At 37.7% G+C, this 12,827-nt stretch overlaps 1 pseudogene; it reads right to left on the reverse strand.

Annotated features, from left to right (window-relative positions):
* Window positions 1–606: 606 nt before the first annotated feature.
* The window catches only part of LOC139716630 (uncharacterized), a 35,815-nt pseudogene continuing 23,594 nt past the window's right edge, over window positions 607–12,827 (reverse strand).

Below are 12,827 nucleotides of genomic sequence, written 5' to 3' on the forward strand. Positions count from 1 at the left end.
GATTGTTATATTTTGATTATTTGATATTTGTTTGAGTCTAGTAGAAAAATCTGACCTAAATATGAGTCATCATTGACCAGCACATCTTGATACCGTATTGAGTGTGTGCTGGTGAATATAGCAAGGCTTGTATTTTCTAGAGAACAAAGAAATGTGTTAATACATCACATCAGTCAAATCAACACAGTTAAGCACATCACACAATAGAAATTTGATTTCCATGTAGCATACATTGAAACATTGTCAAAGTCAGTTTAATATGCATGTACATATATCACGCGCAATGTACTCTCTATTGACAAGAACATGGAACATTATTCATTTCAATAAATACTTCATATATACCTCTACAAAAAGATGATTTTTCTATACACATATATCAGGAACATGTCCATTTGTCCAATTCTTGTGGATGGAATCAAAGCAATTCTTACATTTCTTTTAACAAACAAAACAAGTGTGCACTTTTTGAGTGTCATCAAATCTCCAAACTCCATTCCTTTTGTATACATAACATCGCAAGAGTCACTTTTACCAAATTTGATATGCTTGCCATTCAAAGGTTAGCATACTTTTCACATTCAAGAGTTACCATTCTCTGTCGTTCATTTCATTCTGTTACATCGAAACCCTTTTTTTTAAACCATTGTATCACCTGTCATAAAATTCATACAGGTACCAAAGCTTTCATGTAAACCAATCCGTTTGAATGGAATAAAGTACAACCCTTAAATGTATTTTTGTCGAACTCATTCCCTCTTTGTTGCTTTCATCAATGGTGTCCCTGATATGATTTCCACTTTAGTACAGAATGATACTTTTATATATCGACACTGACAGCAGTGCTCCTGGAAATCGTAACAAATCACATACCACTCATTTTGCATCCCCTAACAAACTCACTTTCTTCGTGTCCAAGTTCCTTGCAAAACTCATTTGTATTGACACTCTCTATCTGGTATGTACACACAGGAAATGACAACATTAACCATTTATTTTCCAACACAGGAGAGAACATATACCGTCCACTTGAATCGTTGTCTTCAAAAAACAGTTTGGCACCAAATCCTGACTGCCAGAGCTCATTTCCCATTTGGGTTTGAAAGAACCTGTCCCTTTCAGGTTATCCCTATCTATGCTGTGGTTCAGCATAAATCTTCCAGTCACAGGCAACCATGGTACCATCAATCTTTTCTTCAGCACACAATTCTAAATGATTTTGCTGCCCTCTTGATTTGCCAACACTTGTATTTGCAATCAAGTAGAAGGCACCATGCATGGATGTAAATTTTTCAAAGTTGGCATGGATCAGCTTTTGACCAGAGCTTTGCTGCTGCACTCACACACAATTCAACTTCTTCCAATCATCCAGAGGGAGGAGTAGGAAAAAAAAAAATCAACGTCACCTGTCCCTCCAACCCTTACTTCATCCTTGATCACGGACTATCAGGAGACTGCCGTACAATCGTCAGTCAAACAACTTCTCCGCAACGCTCAAGAAATGTGCGAGGTCACACAGGTAGGCCATCCACCAAGTCGTCACCCATGTCGCCTAATGTTTGCGCATCCTTTGCAAAAACACGCACCAAGAGATGTTTCATCGTTATGCCGATGTCTCTTCATCTGCCCCTGTTATGAGAAGACGCTCCCGGTCTTTTGCCGACAATGTTTGAGTCCCTTCGTCTCCATCCAGTTGCAGTTTCCGTTGGGCAGCAGCACGCAGCTGGAGTATCTACCCTCGCAGTCATCATTGTCCATCATGTAGGGATTGTACGGACAGACTTCTTTCTCTTTGTCTCGGGTGGCCAGTAGAGCGTACCACTCTTGATCTGCAGGGGAAAGATGTCAAAAAGGAATAGAAATACAGAGATGATTCAGTTGAAGGAGAATTGAATGTTGATATATTTGTTGACTTTTGAGAGTTCGTAGCATGAAATCATGTGCAGAGAAACAGCACAAACAGAATAGCAGACTTTTGTACATGGCATCATTTGTGCTCCTGGATTGTATGTGTTGCCATTTTATCAATATGAACAGTTTTACAACCTAAAGTATGATAAAAGTAGTCTTGAATGGGTCAAAGATAAGGAATTGAGTACAATTTAATGTGTACACCTCAAACTTTCTTACATTCTCTAGTTTGAATTGACTGGACAGTGAGTCGTCAATGTTATCTGGAGTTCCCTTTTTTTAGCTCTATACATTCCTCCCTTGATTACCAGTGTAAAATGCCCCCATCTTCGCTTGAAGATATGCAGTTGAACAAACACAAGTTTGCTCAGTAAGTTCTGTGCAGTTTGCATGTGGTGAAAAAGAGCCAAGTTTTCACAAAGCAAGATTTCAGAGAAGATGGATCAATCTCACAAATTCTGTGGATGTCTCCAGATTGCCAGTAAGGACAGTGGCAGGTCAGATGGATTGACAAAAATAGCAGTTCATGCAGCAAGGAAGACAAAAAATTAACAAAAGATGGCTTGGGGAAAGTCGGACGCCGGTTAAGTCGATCTGTTTCGGCGAAAAGTTTGAATTACTCCGGCCAACAGGTGAGGATTATCACCACTACTCTGCAGTCTGGCCATTTTAAGGTGTTAATTGCATGATCCAAATCACTAAGAGGGAAGGATCGAGAACAAGCATACAAACAGTCGGTCCAGTTTGTCAGACAATGGTGTTGGTATGTAGAGGTATTTTTGTCGGTAGCAAGGCATGGGGGGGGGGGGGGATTGGGGTAAATGACCAGGATATGGAGAGAACCAGAGTGGACAATAGGAGACGAGATGACAGGATTTACCTTGTTCATTGATGAGGAGGAAATATTTGATTATAACAGGCAAACATAACTGTCACTCTCTCTACTCATCCTTACTATCTTCAGGACAAGCATTTTTTTTTTTTGTCTCCGTAATGACTCTCCACTGCTTTGTTGTTGTTTTTTCTTTCACTTATTTTTTTTTCTTTTTCCCATCAGAAGGGAGACTGCTAATTACACAGAGTCCCATACCAAGACTGTCCCACTTGCTATGGGCTCAGAAGATGATGAAAAAAAAAAATGTCTGTTGTTTGCTGGGTAGCAAACATGTTTTCCTGACAACCATTACAGTGTCCAGGTCCCAGTAATTTCAGCAGGATATCTCGAAAGAAATGAACAGACTGTCCGATTAGCTTGCTGTTGTGACATTTCTGCTCTTTCATGGGCTTGGAAATAGGTTTGCTCACGGTCACTTGCTACATTTGAGGTCGGGCAAAAAGTGCTCCATTACATATAAACAATTTAAAGCACTATTAACTCTGTCGTAGATATTCTCTCCTCTTTCCCAGAAAGATTGAAAGATCTTTGCAACAATGTCAATGCAGAGAAGCTCATGAGTTCTGTTAGTTTTGTAGGATTTATACTCAAGTTAACTATAGGCAGTTTTGGATACATCTCATGTTTTTATTTTTGTTTTGTTTTTCCCAGAATATTTTTAAGAGTGACTAGACTACGATCCATTTTAACGGTAGCCATCGTGCATCGAAGACCAATATACTTCTTTGTTGGACTATGAGTATGAACAGGAGGATGTCACTTCTGTTTTACTCAAATCTCTTACCTTAACCCTGTTTGCAGATGAACCAATTTTGCCATAAAGGGTGTGTACAGTTCTGGTCGAGGTGAAGATTTAGCTTTTAACGTTTTGCGAGATATTCAGAAACCACTCTATGAGATGTCGAAGACCATGCGGTTCTACCGGGGTATCAAAAGTTTATTCGATGAAAATCGGTTTTGATATGGCTGAGATATCCAAAAACAAGGTGAAACGAAGAGATCCTAATAAAGTTGTGGCATGTCGCCTTTTATTGTTAGCACTTTTTGGGATATCTCAGCAATTTGAAAACCAATTTTCATCAAATAAACGTTGAATCCTTCTTAAAATTACATGCTCTCTCATATTTCATAAGAGGCTTTTCATTATCTTACTTAGGAATGTTCAAAACATGAATCCCTACCTCAACCAGTACTGTACAGTCCCTTTAACATGCATTTCCGATAGACACCTGCCCGAGTATACTTGGGACTAGTCCTAGTCTTCAATGGGTTAAACCCTGTATTTGCCCAGGCACTGAGGTTAACATGCCAAGCTTTTTCAATAACATTCACTATCAGATCCATCCAAACTTCACCTAGTCATAAAGTTAGCAGGTGTAGCAATATGCCTCAACTCAACTGGAGAGTCATGGATACACAATAGGATTTAGAGGGCTAGGTCATCTCTATTCATTGACAATTAGTTTCTAGATATCCATGCCAATCAGCAAAGAAAGTGATCCATCATGCACGCCAATGGTATACACAAAGCTCAGTAAGGGTTAATGCAAGGAGGTCTAGATAACCTCCCTGTTTTTGTAGTAGTGAAAATTTCTTCTTTGAAGTCTTATCTCTTTACAGACTTGATAGTTATGGCTGTACTAGGTTGATTTTAGCATAGATGTGCAAGAATTACCTTAAATGATTTATTGCAGACGTATAGGGTAATTTGATGCCAGAATGGAAGATGCAAGCATTTATGAAGACCACAGGCATGGTCACATGACCAAAAATGAAACAGGAAAAGTTGGTGGTGGGAGAGGGGTGGGTGGAGCATGAGAGAGAGAGCTCTAGAGAGAGACAGGAAGTGGGGGGAATGTAGGGACAGGGATGTAGACCTTCAGGTGCACGTGTAATGCAGGGTGAGAGGAATTATCACTTCACAAGTACTTGTCCTTATTCCTAATGTACAATTCTATCACCACATCACATGGGGGTAATGGAGGGGGAGGAGGGATGGTATTTTACCCTCTTCATGCCACATTAATTTTTGTCCATAGATAATTGTGTGAACTCTGTGCACATTTGACTCATTAGCATACAAAGGGTTAAGAACAAAAAGGCTTACATCTACAAAATTAATATCCTTAAATTATAGCTCTAAGCCCAAAGACTGTACTATCGATGGCAGTGGTGTTGTATATGTCGGATGGGCATGGAGAAATATTAATGACTCACGCCTGCAGGCGTAATCATACAAACTGAATGAAGGCAATCGGGGAGAGAAATTGATGTGTCATACTGTCAGTGAACAGCCGTTTGGCACATAGACCTTTTTGGCATGGTCATTCTGGGCACAAAATCGAGAAGACACTGTATAATACGGAATGATGCAGACCCAAGTTTGTTTTCCCCCTTCTTATTCATATTTTTGAAATTGTGGCACTGTTGTTTTGGCACACCAAAACAAAAGGAATCTATGGAGTTTCTGAATTTCAGGAACTCAGCTACATGCATACAATAAATGTGTTAGCCTCCTTAGGAGAGGGTTTGGAATTTTAGAATTTTGTAAACTTTCTGTTCTCGGTGCCAAACATTGGGGACACAATGAAATGCTGCATTCATGTATTGTGCATGATGTGACATATGATGTGAATTATGATGAAATCTATGTATTCAATTTCTGTAATATATTTATATGTTTCAGTTGGAAATAGAAAAATAAATGAATGAATGAATGAATGAATGAATGAATGAATGAATGAATGAATGAATGAATGAATATATTTGATATAATTTAAGTCACTTCCTGTTCTATTCTTTTATTTCTTTCTTTATTTCTCTCCTTTATTTATTTTTTTTTTTTTGGGGGGGGGGGAGGGGGTAAGAATGGGAAAGTACAATGAGATGATTGTTTTGATTGTAACTGTTGGTTTGCTTAAGCAATGTATATTTTGTGATGAAAATATGTACTGACCTTGTCCAAACTTATGATTTTTTTTTTCAAGTCCAATACTGAAGTGTCTGTATTTGTTGACAAGTTGTAAACTTTTATTTGCCCACATTTTGTACAAAGAGGTAGAATATCCCATTTTGTGTTTGTTTGCTTGTTTTTGTGCTTGTTTTTCTTTTTTCTTCTGTAGTCTAGGTCAGACTGTCAAATTGGAGAAAATAAATAAAAGGACTCTGTCATCCTCCTGCAGAGATTTAGCCTTTTTCTGTGTGACTAACCAACCCCTCTCCTTCAAGTTTTGAAAATGCTTAAAATTGAATATATACAATGAAGTCGAGTGTTCTCCTGTCAAAGGAAAAATATTCCAGTGATGGAGTGAAACAAAGCTATTAATGATGGTAGAATCTTGTTTTCATTTCCTGTTTGTAATGTCCACATCATTTCCACAGAGGCATGAATCATGCAACATGAAAGTTTGACCGGTCACAGAGATACCCAAATTGACTTCTACTGCGATGTCAGGGCATGACACAGCATTTATTACAACAATCTTGCCTCCCTTCAGTGATGTCACATATTAACTTGGCCAATAAGCTATAGAGGCAGTCTGCAATCAGCTGGGGAAAAATGCAATTCTAATGAAATTCTCATCTTGTGAGCTATGTGTACTCTCGTCATTGATTTCATCAGCTGCCTCAGCTTACGAAGACAAAAACAAATTACTGTAGGGGTAGCTAAGGAATGAATGAGAAAATACAGAACAGAAACAAAAGAACAAACAAACACACAAAGTTCACACCATTATCAAATCTTTAAGTTCACTAAACCAATTTTAAGGATTATTCGAAATGCATATCATATGTTCCCCCAGACATTGTAAGGATAACCATCCAGTATGTATACTTCGTAAATATTGTGATATAGTTGTGCTATGTGAGGTGTCTCTAAATGTGACCGTGCACCTCAAAACGAACATAAAGTCGCACACACTGATTTTGTGTGAGGACTGAAAATAAGTGAAATGGGTCAACCTAGCCGAATTTGACTTTTTCATATTTTCTGAAAGAACGAGTCTTCTTTTACATCATGCTAAAATTTGGTATCATAATACGGGCAGGAAAATGTGTTTTTTTAGCAGTTTATCTCGAACATTTTGGTAGAATAGTGTGATTAGGTGTGTCTTTAGAATCCCTTTTTCATTTCTGAAAAACCTTGTCCACACTCTTCACTTTCAACTCTAATTACTTTTGAAAAGATAATGCTACTGCTTTGAAAGTTCGCATTGATTATGGACAGAATGTGTTAATGAGGCATGCTTAATTTCAGTTTAATCTGATAATCCCTTCATTGTTGTTACTCTGGTAGTTTACTTCCTGTTTTTTGTCCCATTCATCACACAGCCAGCACGGTTTGGTAAAGATTAAACGCTTGAGTAGACACTATACTTCAGAGCCTCTTTTCTCAGTTCACGCTTTTCCTGAGTTTGTGCTTTCTTTCCTATATTTAGATAGGTTAGGAGAGTCCATTTGATTTGAGTTATACATCATTTTAAAGCTTAAAGTCTGCTCTTTAAGAATATGGACTTAACTAAAAATTCATGTCTGGCGACTTTTTGTTTGTTTTGAGGTGCAGGGTCACAAATGATTAATCATGGTAATGGTGATGATGATGATGATAAGAGTTAAAAGTAAGAATGAAAATTATGATCATAACAGTAGTATTAAAAATGATGATAACAATAATAAAACTGATAATGAAGATAGAAATAAAATATATAACAAAATATTTAAATGAGATTGCTCATGTTATGACATTGCAGTATATTTCATTTTAGTAATGATAATAACAATAACGTAAATAATAAGAATGCTGGTAATAATGAAACATAAGATATTTAACAAAATGCTTTGTTGAGATTTACTCACCTTGCAGACATCGCAGTATTTCTTATAGGTATGCCTGAGTCCCCTCCTTTGGTCCTTGGTAAGCTGGCTTTTCTCAATGACCCAGTCGCAGAGGCCTATGAAGATTTCTCCGTCAACATAGTAACCTGTAAATGGGCAGTGATAGGAGAGATCCAATGCATAATCATACTTAACTAGGCATTCATAAAGTGTTTGTTTCAAGGCAAGTGCATACTGCAATCAACTCTCTCCTTATCAACAGAAACCTGCAACATTGTTTCTTAACTCATCGAGGATGGGCTGATTTTGCCACAACATGCATTTTCCATAGACACATGCCCGAGTATACTTGGGACTCGTCTTTGACGGGTTAAAGTAAATACCATGTATCTTTACTTTACAACCTATCATATTGTAATTATACTATATATTGATATAAACATGTATATTCCTGAAGTCCGTTTTTTTAGCATGATATGTTTCATAATTTTGTATCATTTCTTGTGGAAAATGAATTGAATGGATAGAATTTTAAATGCAATAGAGGCAGAGAGTGAGAGAGATAGAAATGTCACTAAACCATCTCTTGAGAAAATGTTTTTGTTATTATTTTTGTTTTGTTTTGTTTCTGAACGAATGTGGACAGGGTAGCTTTCTTCTTTTTCTGTCACCATAGACTGGTGACCCAAGATGACTTTTAGTTCACCCTTGTGGAATGTTGTGAACCAGCTATAAGACACTCTTCGTTAAGGGTGACATGTCCGGATAGTCTCGCCCAGGTGATCTGTAAACAAGCTCCTCAAATTTCATAAACAAGTCAAGGGAAGACCATTCAGGCACTTGCACTATCATTAATAGGTACACGCCTCTCAGCAAGCAACCCTGTCAATATTCCAAACTATTTCTTCCCTACGAAGATAGCTCCTGTGAAATTGGAAGCACTGCATCTATTCGTTCCATCATGGCTAGCTTTACCCCCATCCACTTTCCCCCAGCCTCCTCTCTCTTACCCCCTTCCCTCCCAATTAACCCCCTATTGGGCCATCTACTTAAGCTCTGCGAGACCCTTTTCTTCATTATACCGTACATATTCCAGGCTTAGCCAGTATCTTCTTCCAAGCTTTAGGCATTCCTCTCTGTTGTGTTTAGATTAACTGTAACTCCGAAGATGGGGAGTTATAGTTTTATTTAAACAATGGCATGTTATTCATCAACTCTGACAACCCCCTCCTGTGTAAAGCCTTTATATATCATGATAAGAAAATAAAACTACTTGTCTTAACCCGTTGAGGACGAGTCCTGAGTATACTCGGGCATGTATCTATGGGAAATGCGTGTTGTAGCAAAATCAAATCGTCCTCAACGGGTTAACAGGGCTCTCCAACAAGATAAAATAAGATTTGGATGCTTGGCAGTCTATTGCACAGTAAAAACACACATGCATTTTCATACTTCTAGGTTAAATCTATAAGTTCATCCAACAAGCTTAAACCCTCGTGGGCACTTTTTTTTCCTCTCTCTTTGAATTACATTTTAATGCAAAGGCCTTGAATGACAAGTAAGCAAGCATAGTGTAGCAATATAGGAACAATTTGTCATTTGATCTTGGCATTATTTGGTGATATATTTGTATGTTTATATGTTTCTCTTCCTGGTTGATGAGATGAGATGGGGTGAAGCAATGGTGGTAATGCCCCTTTTTTCTCTCTCCCTCTCAAACTGTATCCTGAGCTTAATCCACGAGTGACTCAAAACCAATGAGTAATCAAGAAACATAATAACATTGTAGTTGTTTCCCCCAGACAGAAAAGTTGGCAGAAGTGGAAAGGAAAAAAGTGGACACACCCTTCTCATGATTCCTTGGGCATCTGTTACATATGTTTCTCATTCTAAATGTATGACATTGATCCATACCGAATGACAGACATAAATGTCACACTTTCTAAAACTTCTACACATTTTTTGTTCTCTTCTTTTCCATACCAAAATGTCAGTCAGACGACTCGTTGCATGTAACATTTTACTTTTCTTGTCTGAGAGCTCATGATACTGTCTCCAGTGGCTACTTCAGTAGGAAAAAAAAAATAAAAAGAAGTAACTTTTGGATAAGATACCACATAATCAGAAACTATACAAGTCAACACATTCATTTTCTGTATGATATAACGCTAGCCTTTCATTCATTTGCTCCATTAGTTTTCCGTGCTTTCTGCACTTCAGTAGAAAAAATACGTAATGCTTCAATATCAGGATTATGTAGTGACCCCCTGCCTCTAACAAACTGAAATGAAACCACATTATGTCTGATGATGACATTTCTGGCTATTTTAACTGACATATTTCAGCTCATTAACCCTCTTCTTAGTGACAAAGGGATCAAAAACACAGGTGACATACTCCTTGAACTTCTTTCTGTCTTTTTCTGGGTGTTCTAGGCATCTCCCAGCTGCAGTAAAATATGCCCAATGTACCTTGGATCAGATATGCCCCATATCATGCGATTTTTATCTCTTACACAGGTCGTGAGTTCAGCCGAACTAAAGCATGTCCATTTGGCTTTTAGACGCCTACACTGTTTTGCATGCTGCGTTTTCTGACTGACAAAGAATTGTCACAGAAATGCTAAGTCACAGCAAGAAGCAGATGTGTACATAATAAAGATAGACATCCAGTTTCTGGGTAGGACCAGCATGTTTTTAACATACCTAAAAAGTAATTGCAACTGATTAACAAATTACCCTACATTGACGTAATTCTTTCATCAAATTCATGCATTTGAACAAAAAAAAATCATGTTTCTTAAACTATTAACACATAATATGTGAAGCCAAAAAAAAAAATTGTTATGATCCATCTACGTGCAAGTCAAATCATTCCCAACAACATGCATTCACAGTGTTTTTGTTTTTGTTCTTCTTTTGCTTTTATAACATGACCAAGGAGGTGATGTGTTTGGCTGAAATCTCAACTTCCGAAAATTTTATAGGGACAGACCTGTGAAAAAAAAAAGTTATTTTCTAGAAGAAAGGAAGGGATAGCGTGCAAAGGATATCGTGCAGGGCCTTCAACTTGAACTTCAAGTGTCTGTGGAATAAGTTCATAAAGAATAAATTATTTAACCTAGTTTACACTCATTATTTAACTTTCCCTCATACTTCCCTGCATGTAGTCTGTGTGTGTTTGACTTGAGGGACAGTTGCCATGGTGATTAGATAACAAACCACTTCACAGGGCGTGGATGACACTCATGTATCCCTTTCCCCCATTTTATTTTTAATAGTCTAATTTGCTACTAATAATAGCATGCAGACTTGTGTTTATCATAAAATAAAATTGTTTAAGTATTCTTCTCTTTACTTTTTTTTCCCCTCACCACAGGGAAGATAATTGTAATGCAGGAAGTGTAGGGATGTTGTTATTAGGACAGTGGCAAACCTCGTAATGACGGAAAACAGCTGAGTGATTATCCATAAGCATTCCAGGAGTGCCTTTTGAATGTCAACTTTGGTTCTTTTCTGATGCCCCATACATTCACACTGCCTGGTGTCGAACTTGCTACATAACGCACCTCTGGCATCCTCACCCCAACCACTGTCCCCCCATCACTTCAGCTCGCACAACTTTACAACACCTTCTTTTTTTCATTGCCCTCCTCCAACCAGGCCCAACTCTCATTTATGAATTAAAGAAAGTTCAAGCTGATGCTCCATAGAATTGCTTTTGTAGCATACAGTGCAATTCAACCACGAAAATACATTTTTTTTTTCCTTTATGTTTTTGAACATAACATGTATTTGTTTGTTTGTTTGTTGGTTTTTTTTTAACAAGGTGCCATGGTATTGCAGGCTTTGAGATTTCATTTAAATGCATTCTTAAAGGCTAGGTAAGGATGTGAGATATGTTAGAAATATGACAGAATAAGCACACACTCACACACACACACACACACACACACACACACACACAAATAAAATTTTCCACTGGTCATGTATGTTGGATTTCACTCTCCGTTCCAGGCCCAATAGAGTAAATCTGTTCTGCATACTAAAGCGAAAGTTGTTGAGGCAGAAAGAAAAATGCAATTAACCCCTAAATGTACTCACTTGGAATTTGTTTGTTTTGTTTTGTCTGGTTTCATCCATAGTTGACACCTATTAAGAAAATCTGTTTTTTATTTGTTTTCTGTTTGGATGATTGCAAAGAAGACAAATACAGTCTCCAGTCATTTTCTTTTAAGCAGCTGCTTATGAAATGCCTTTTGATGTGGCACTTTCAGGGGCTTCTAATTTCTTCATTCTTACATGATGGATCATTTGACGCTTGATTGTAAGGTTAATGATTCGGCCATCAGCTTACACAAAATGTCATCCTTTCTTCATCAACTAAGGTACGCGCAGGGAGGAATGAGCTGGCTACTTTAAGTGTCGGCATGCTTGTGTTTTCGGCATTTTAGGAAGGAAGGTTTGGAAACTCTGAACAATGCTGTGAAATGTTACAAGTGCTCTGAGGATTTGCATGGCTTCAGATAATGACATGGTTTCCTACCATAGAATGTTGAACAAATATTTATTTTGTTGGTCTTACAGAAAACACACACTACACACTAACAAACATTTTTTTTTTTCTGTCCCTCCCCCTTACTTTTTTTTCATACCTCTTCTACAACTACCTTGCTTTGCCATCAGTGAAATTCCAAGATAAATGGTGCACCCTAGGATTACAAATCAACTTGATGTATTGAACTTTTTCATCTTTTCCACACAAAACAATGTTTGTACACATCTTTCTCAGAGTGTAAAGAAGACTTGTTGAAGTACCTGGTTAAGAAAGCCTTTGTAAAGGTATACCAGTACATAAAATTCTAGCAAATGTTTCCTAACAAGGCTCGATATTAGCAGTGACCCAAGGCCACTAAAAATTGGTTTATTTTGAATCTTAGTTGCCCAATAAGCCAGTTCGGGGTTCCAGTTTGAGCATGAGCAGAAAAAGGTCATTTGTACCAAGAGACAGGTTGGTTACTAATTTCACTGAGATAAGCATCTGTGATGCTATGATTATTCATGGAATCCTTAAAGGACAAGTTCACCTTCATAGACATGTGGGTTGAGTGAATGCAGCAATATTAGTAAAACACATCAGAGAAAGTTTGAGGAAAATCAGACAATCCGTTCTAGAGTTACGAACT

This window comes from Diadema antillarum, unplaced genomic scaffold (genome assembly GCF_040938485.1).
Source record: "Diadema antillarum isolate AM-2024a unplaced genomic scaffold, OU_Dant_1.0 scf00000068, whole genome shotgun sequence".
Lineage (NCBI taxonomy): Eukaryota > Metazoa > Echinodermata > Echinoidea > Diadematoida > Diadematidae > Diadema > Diadema antillarum.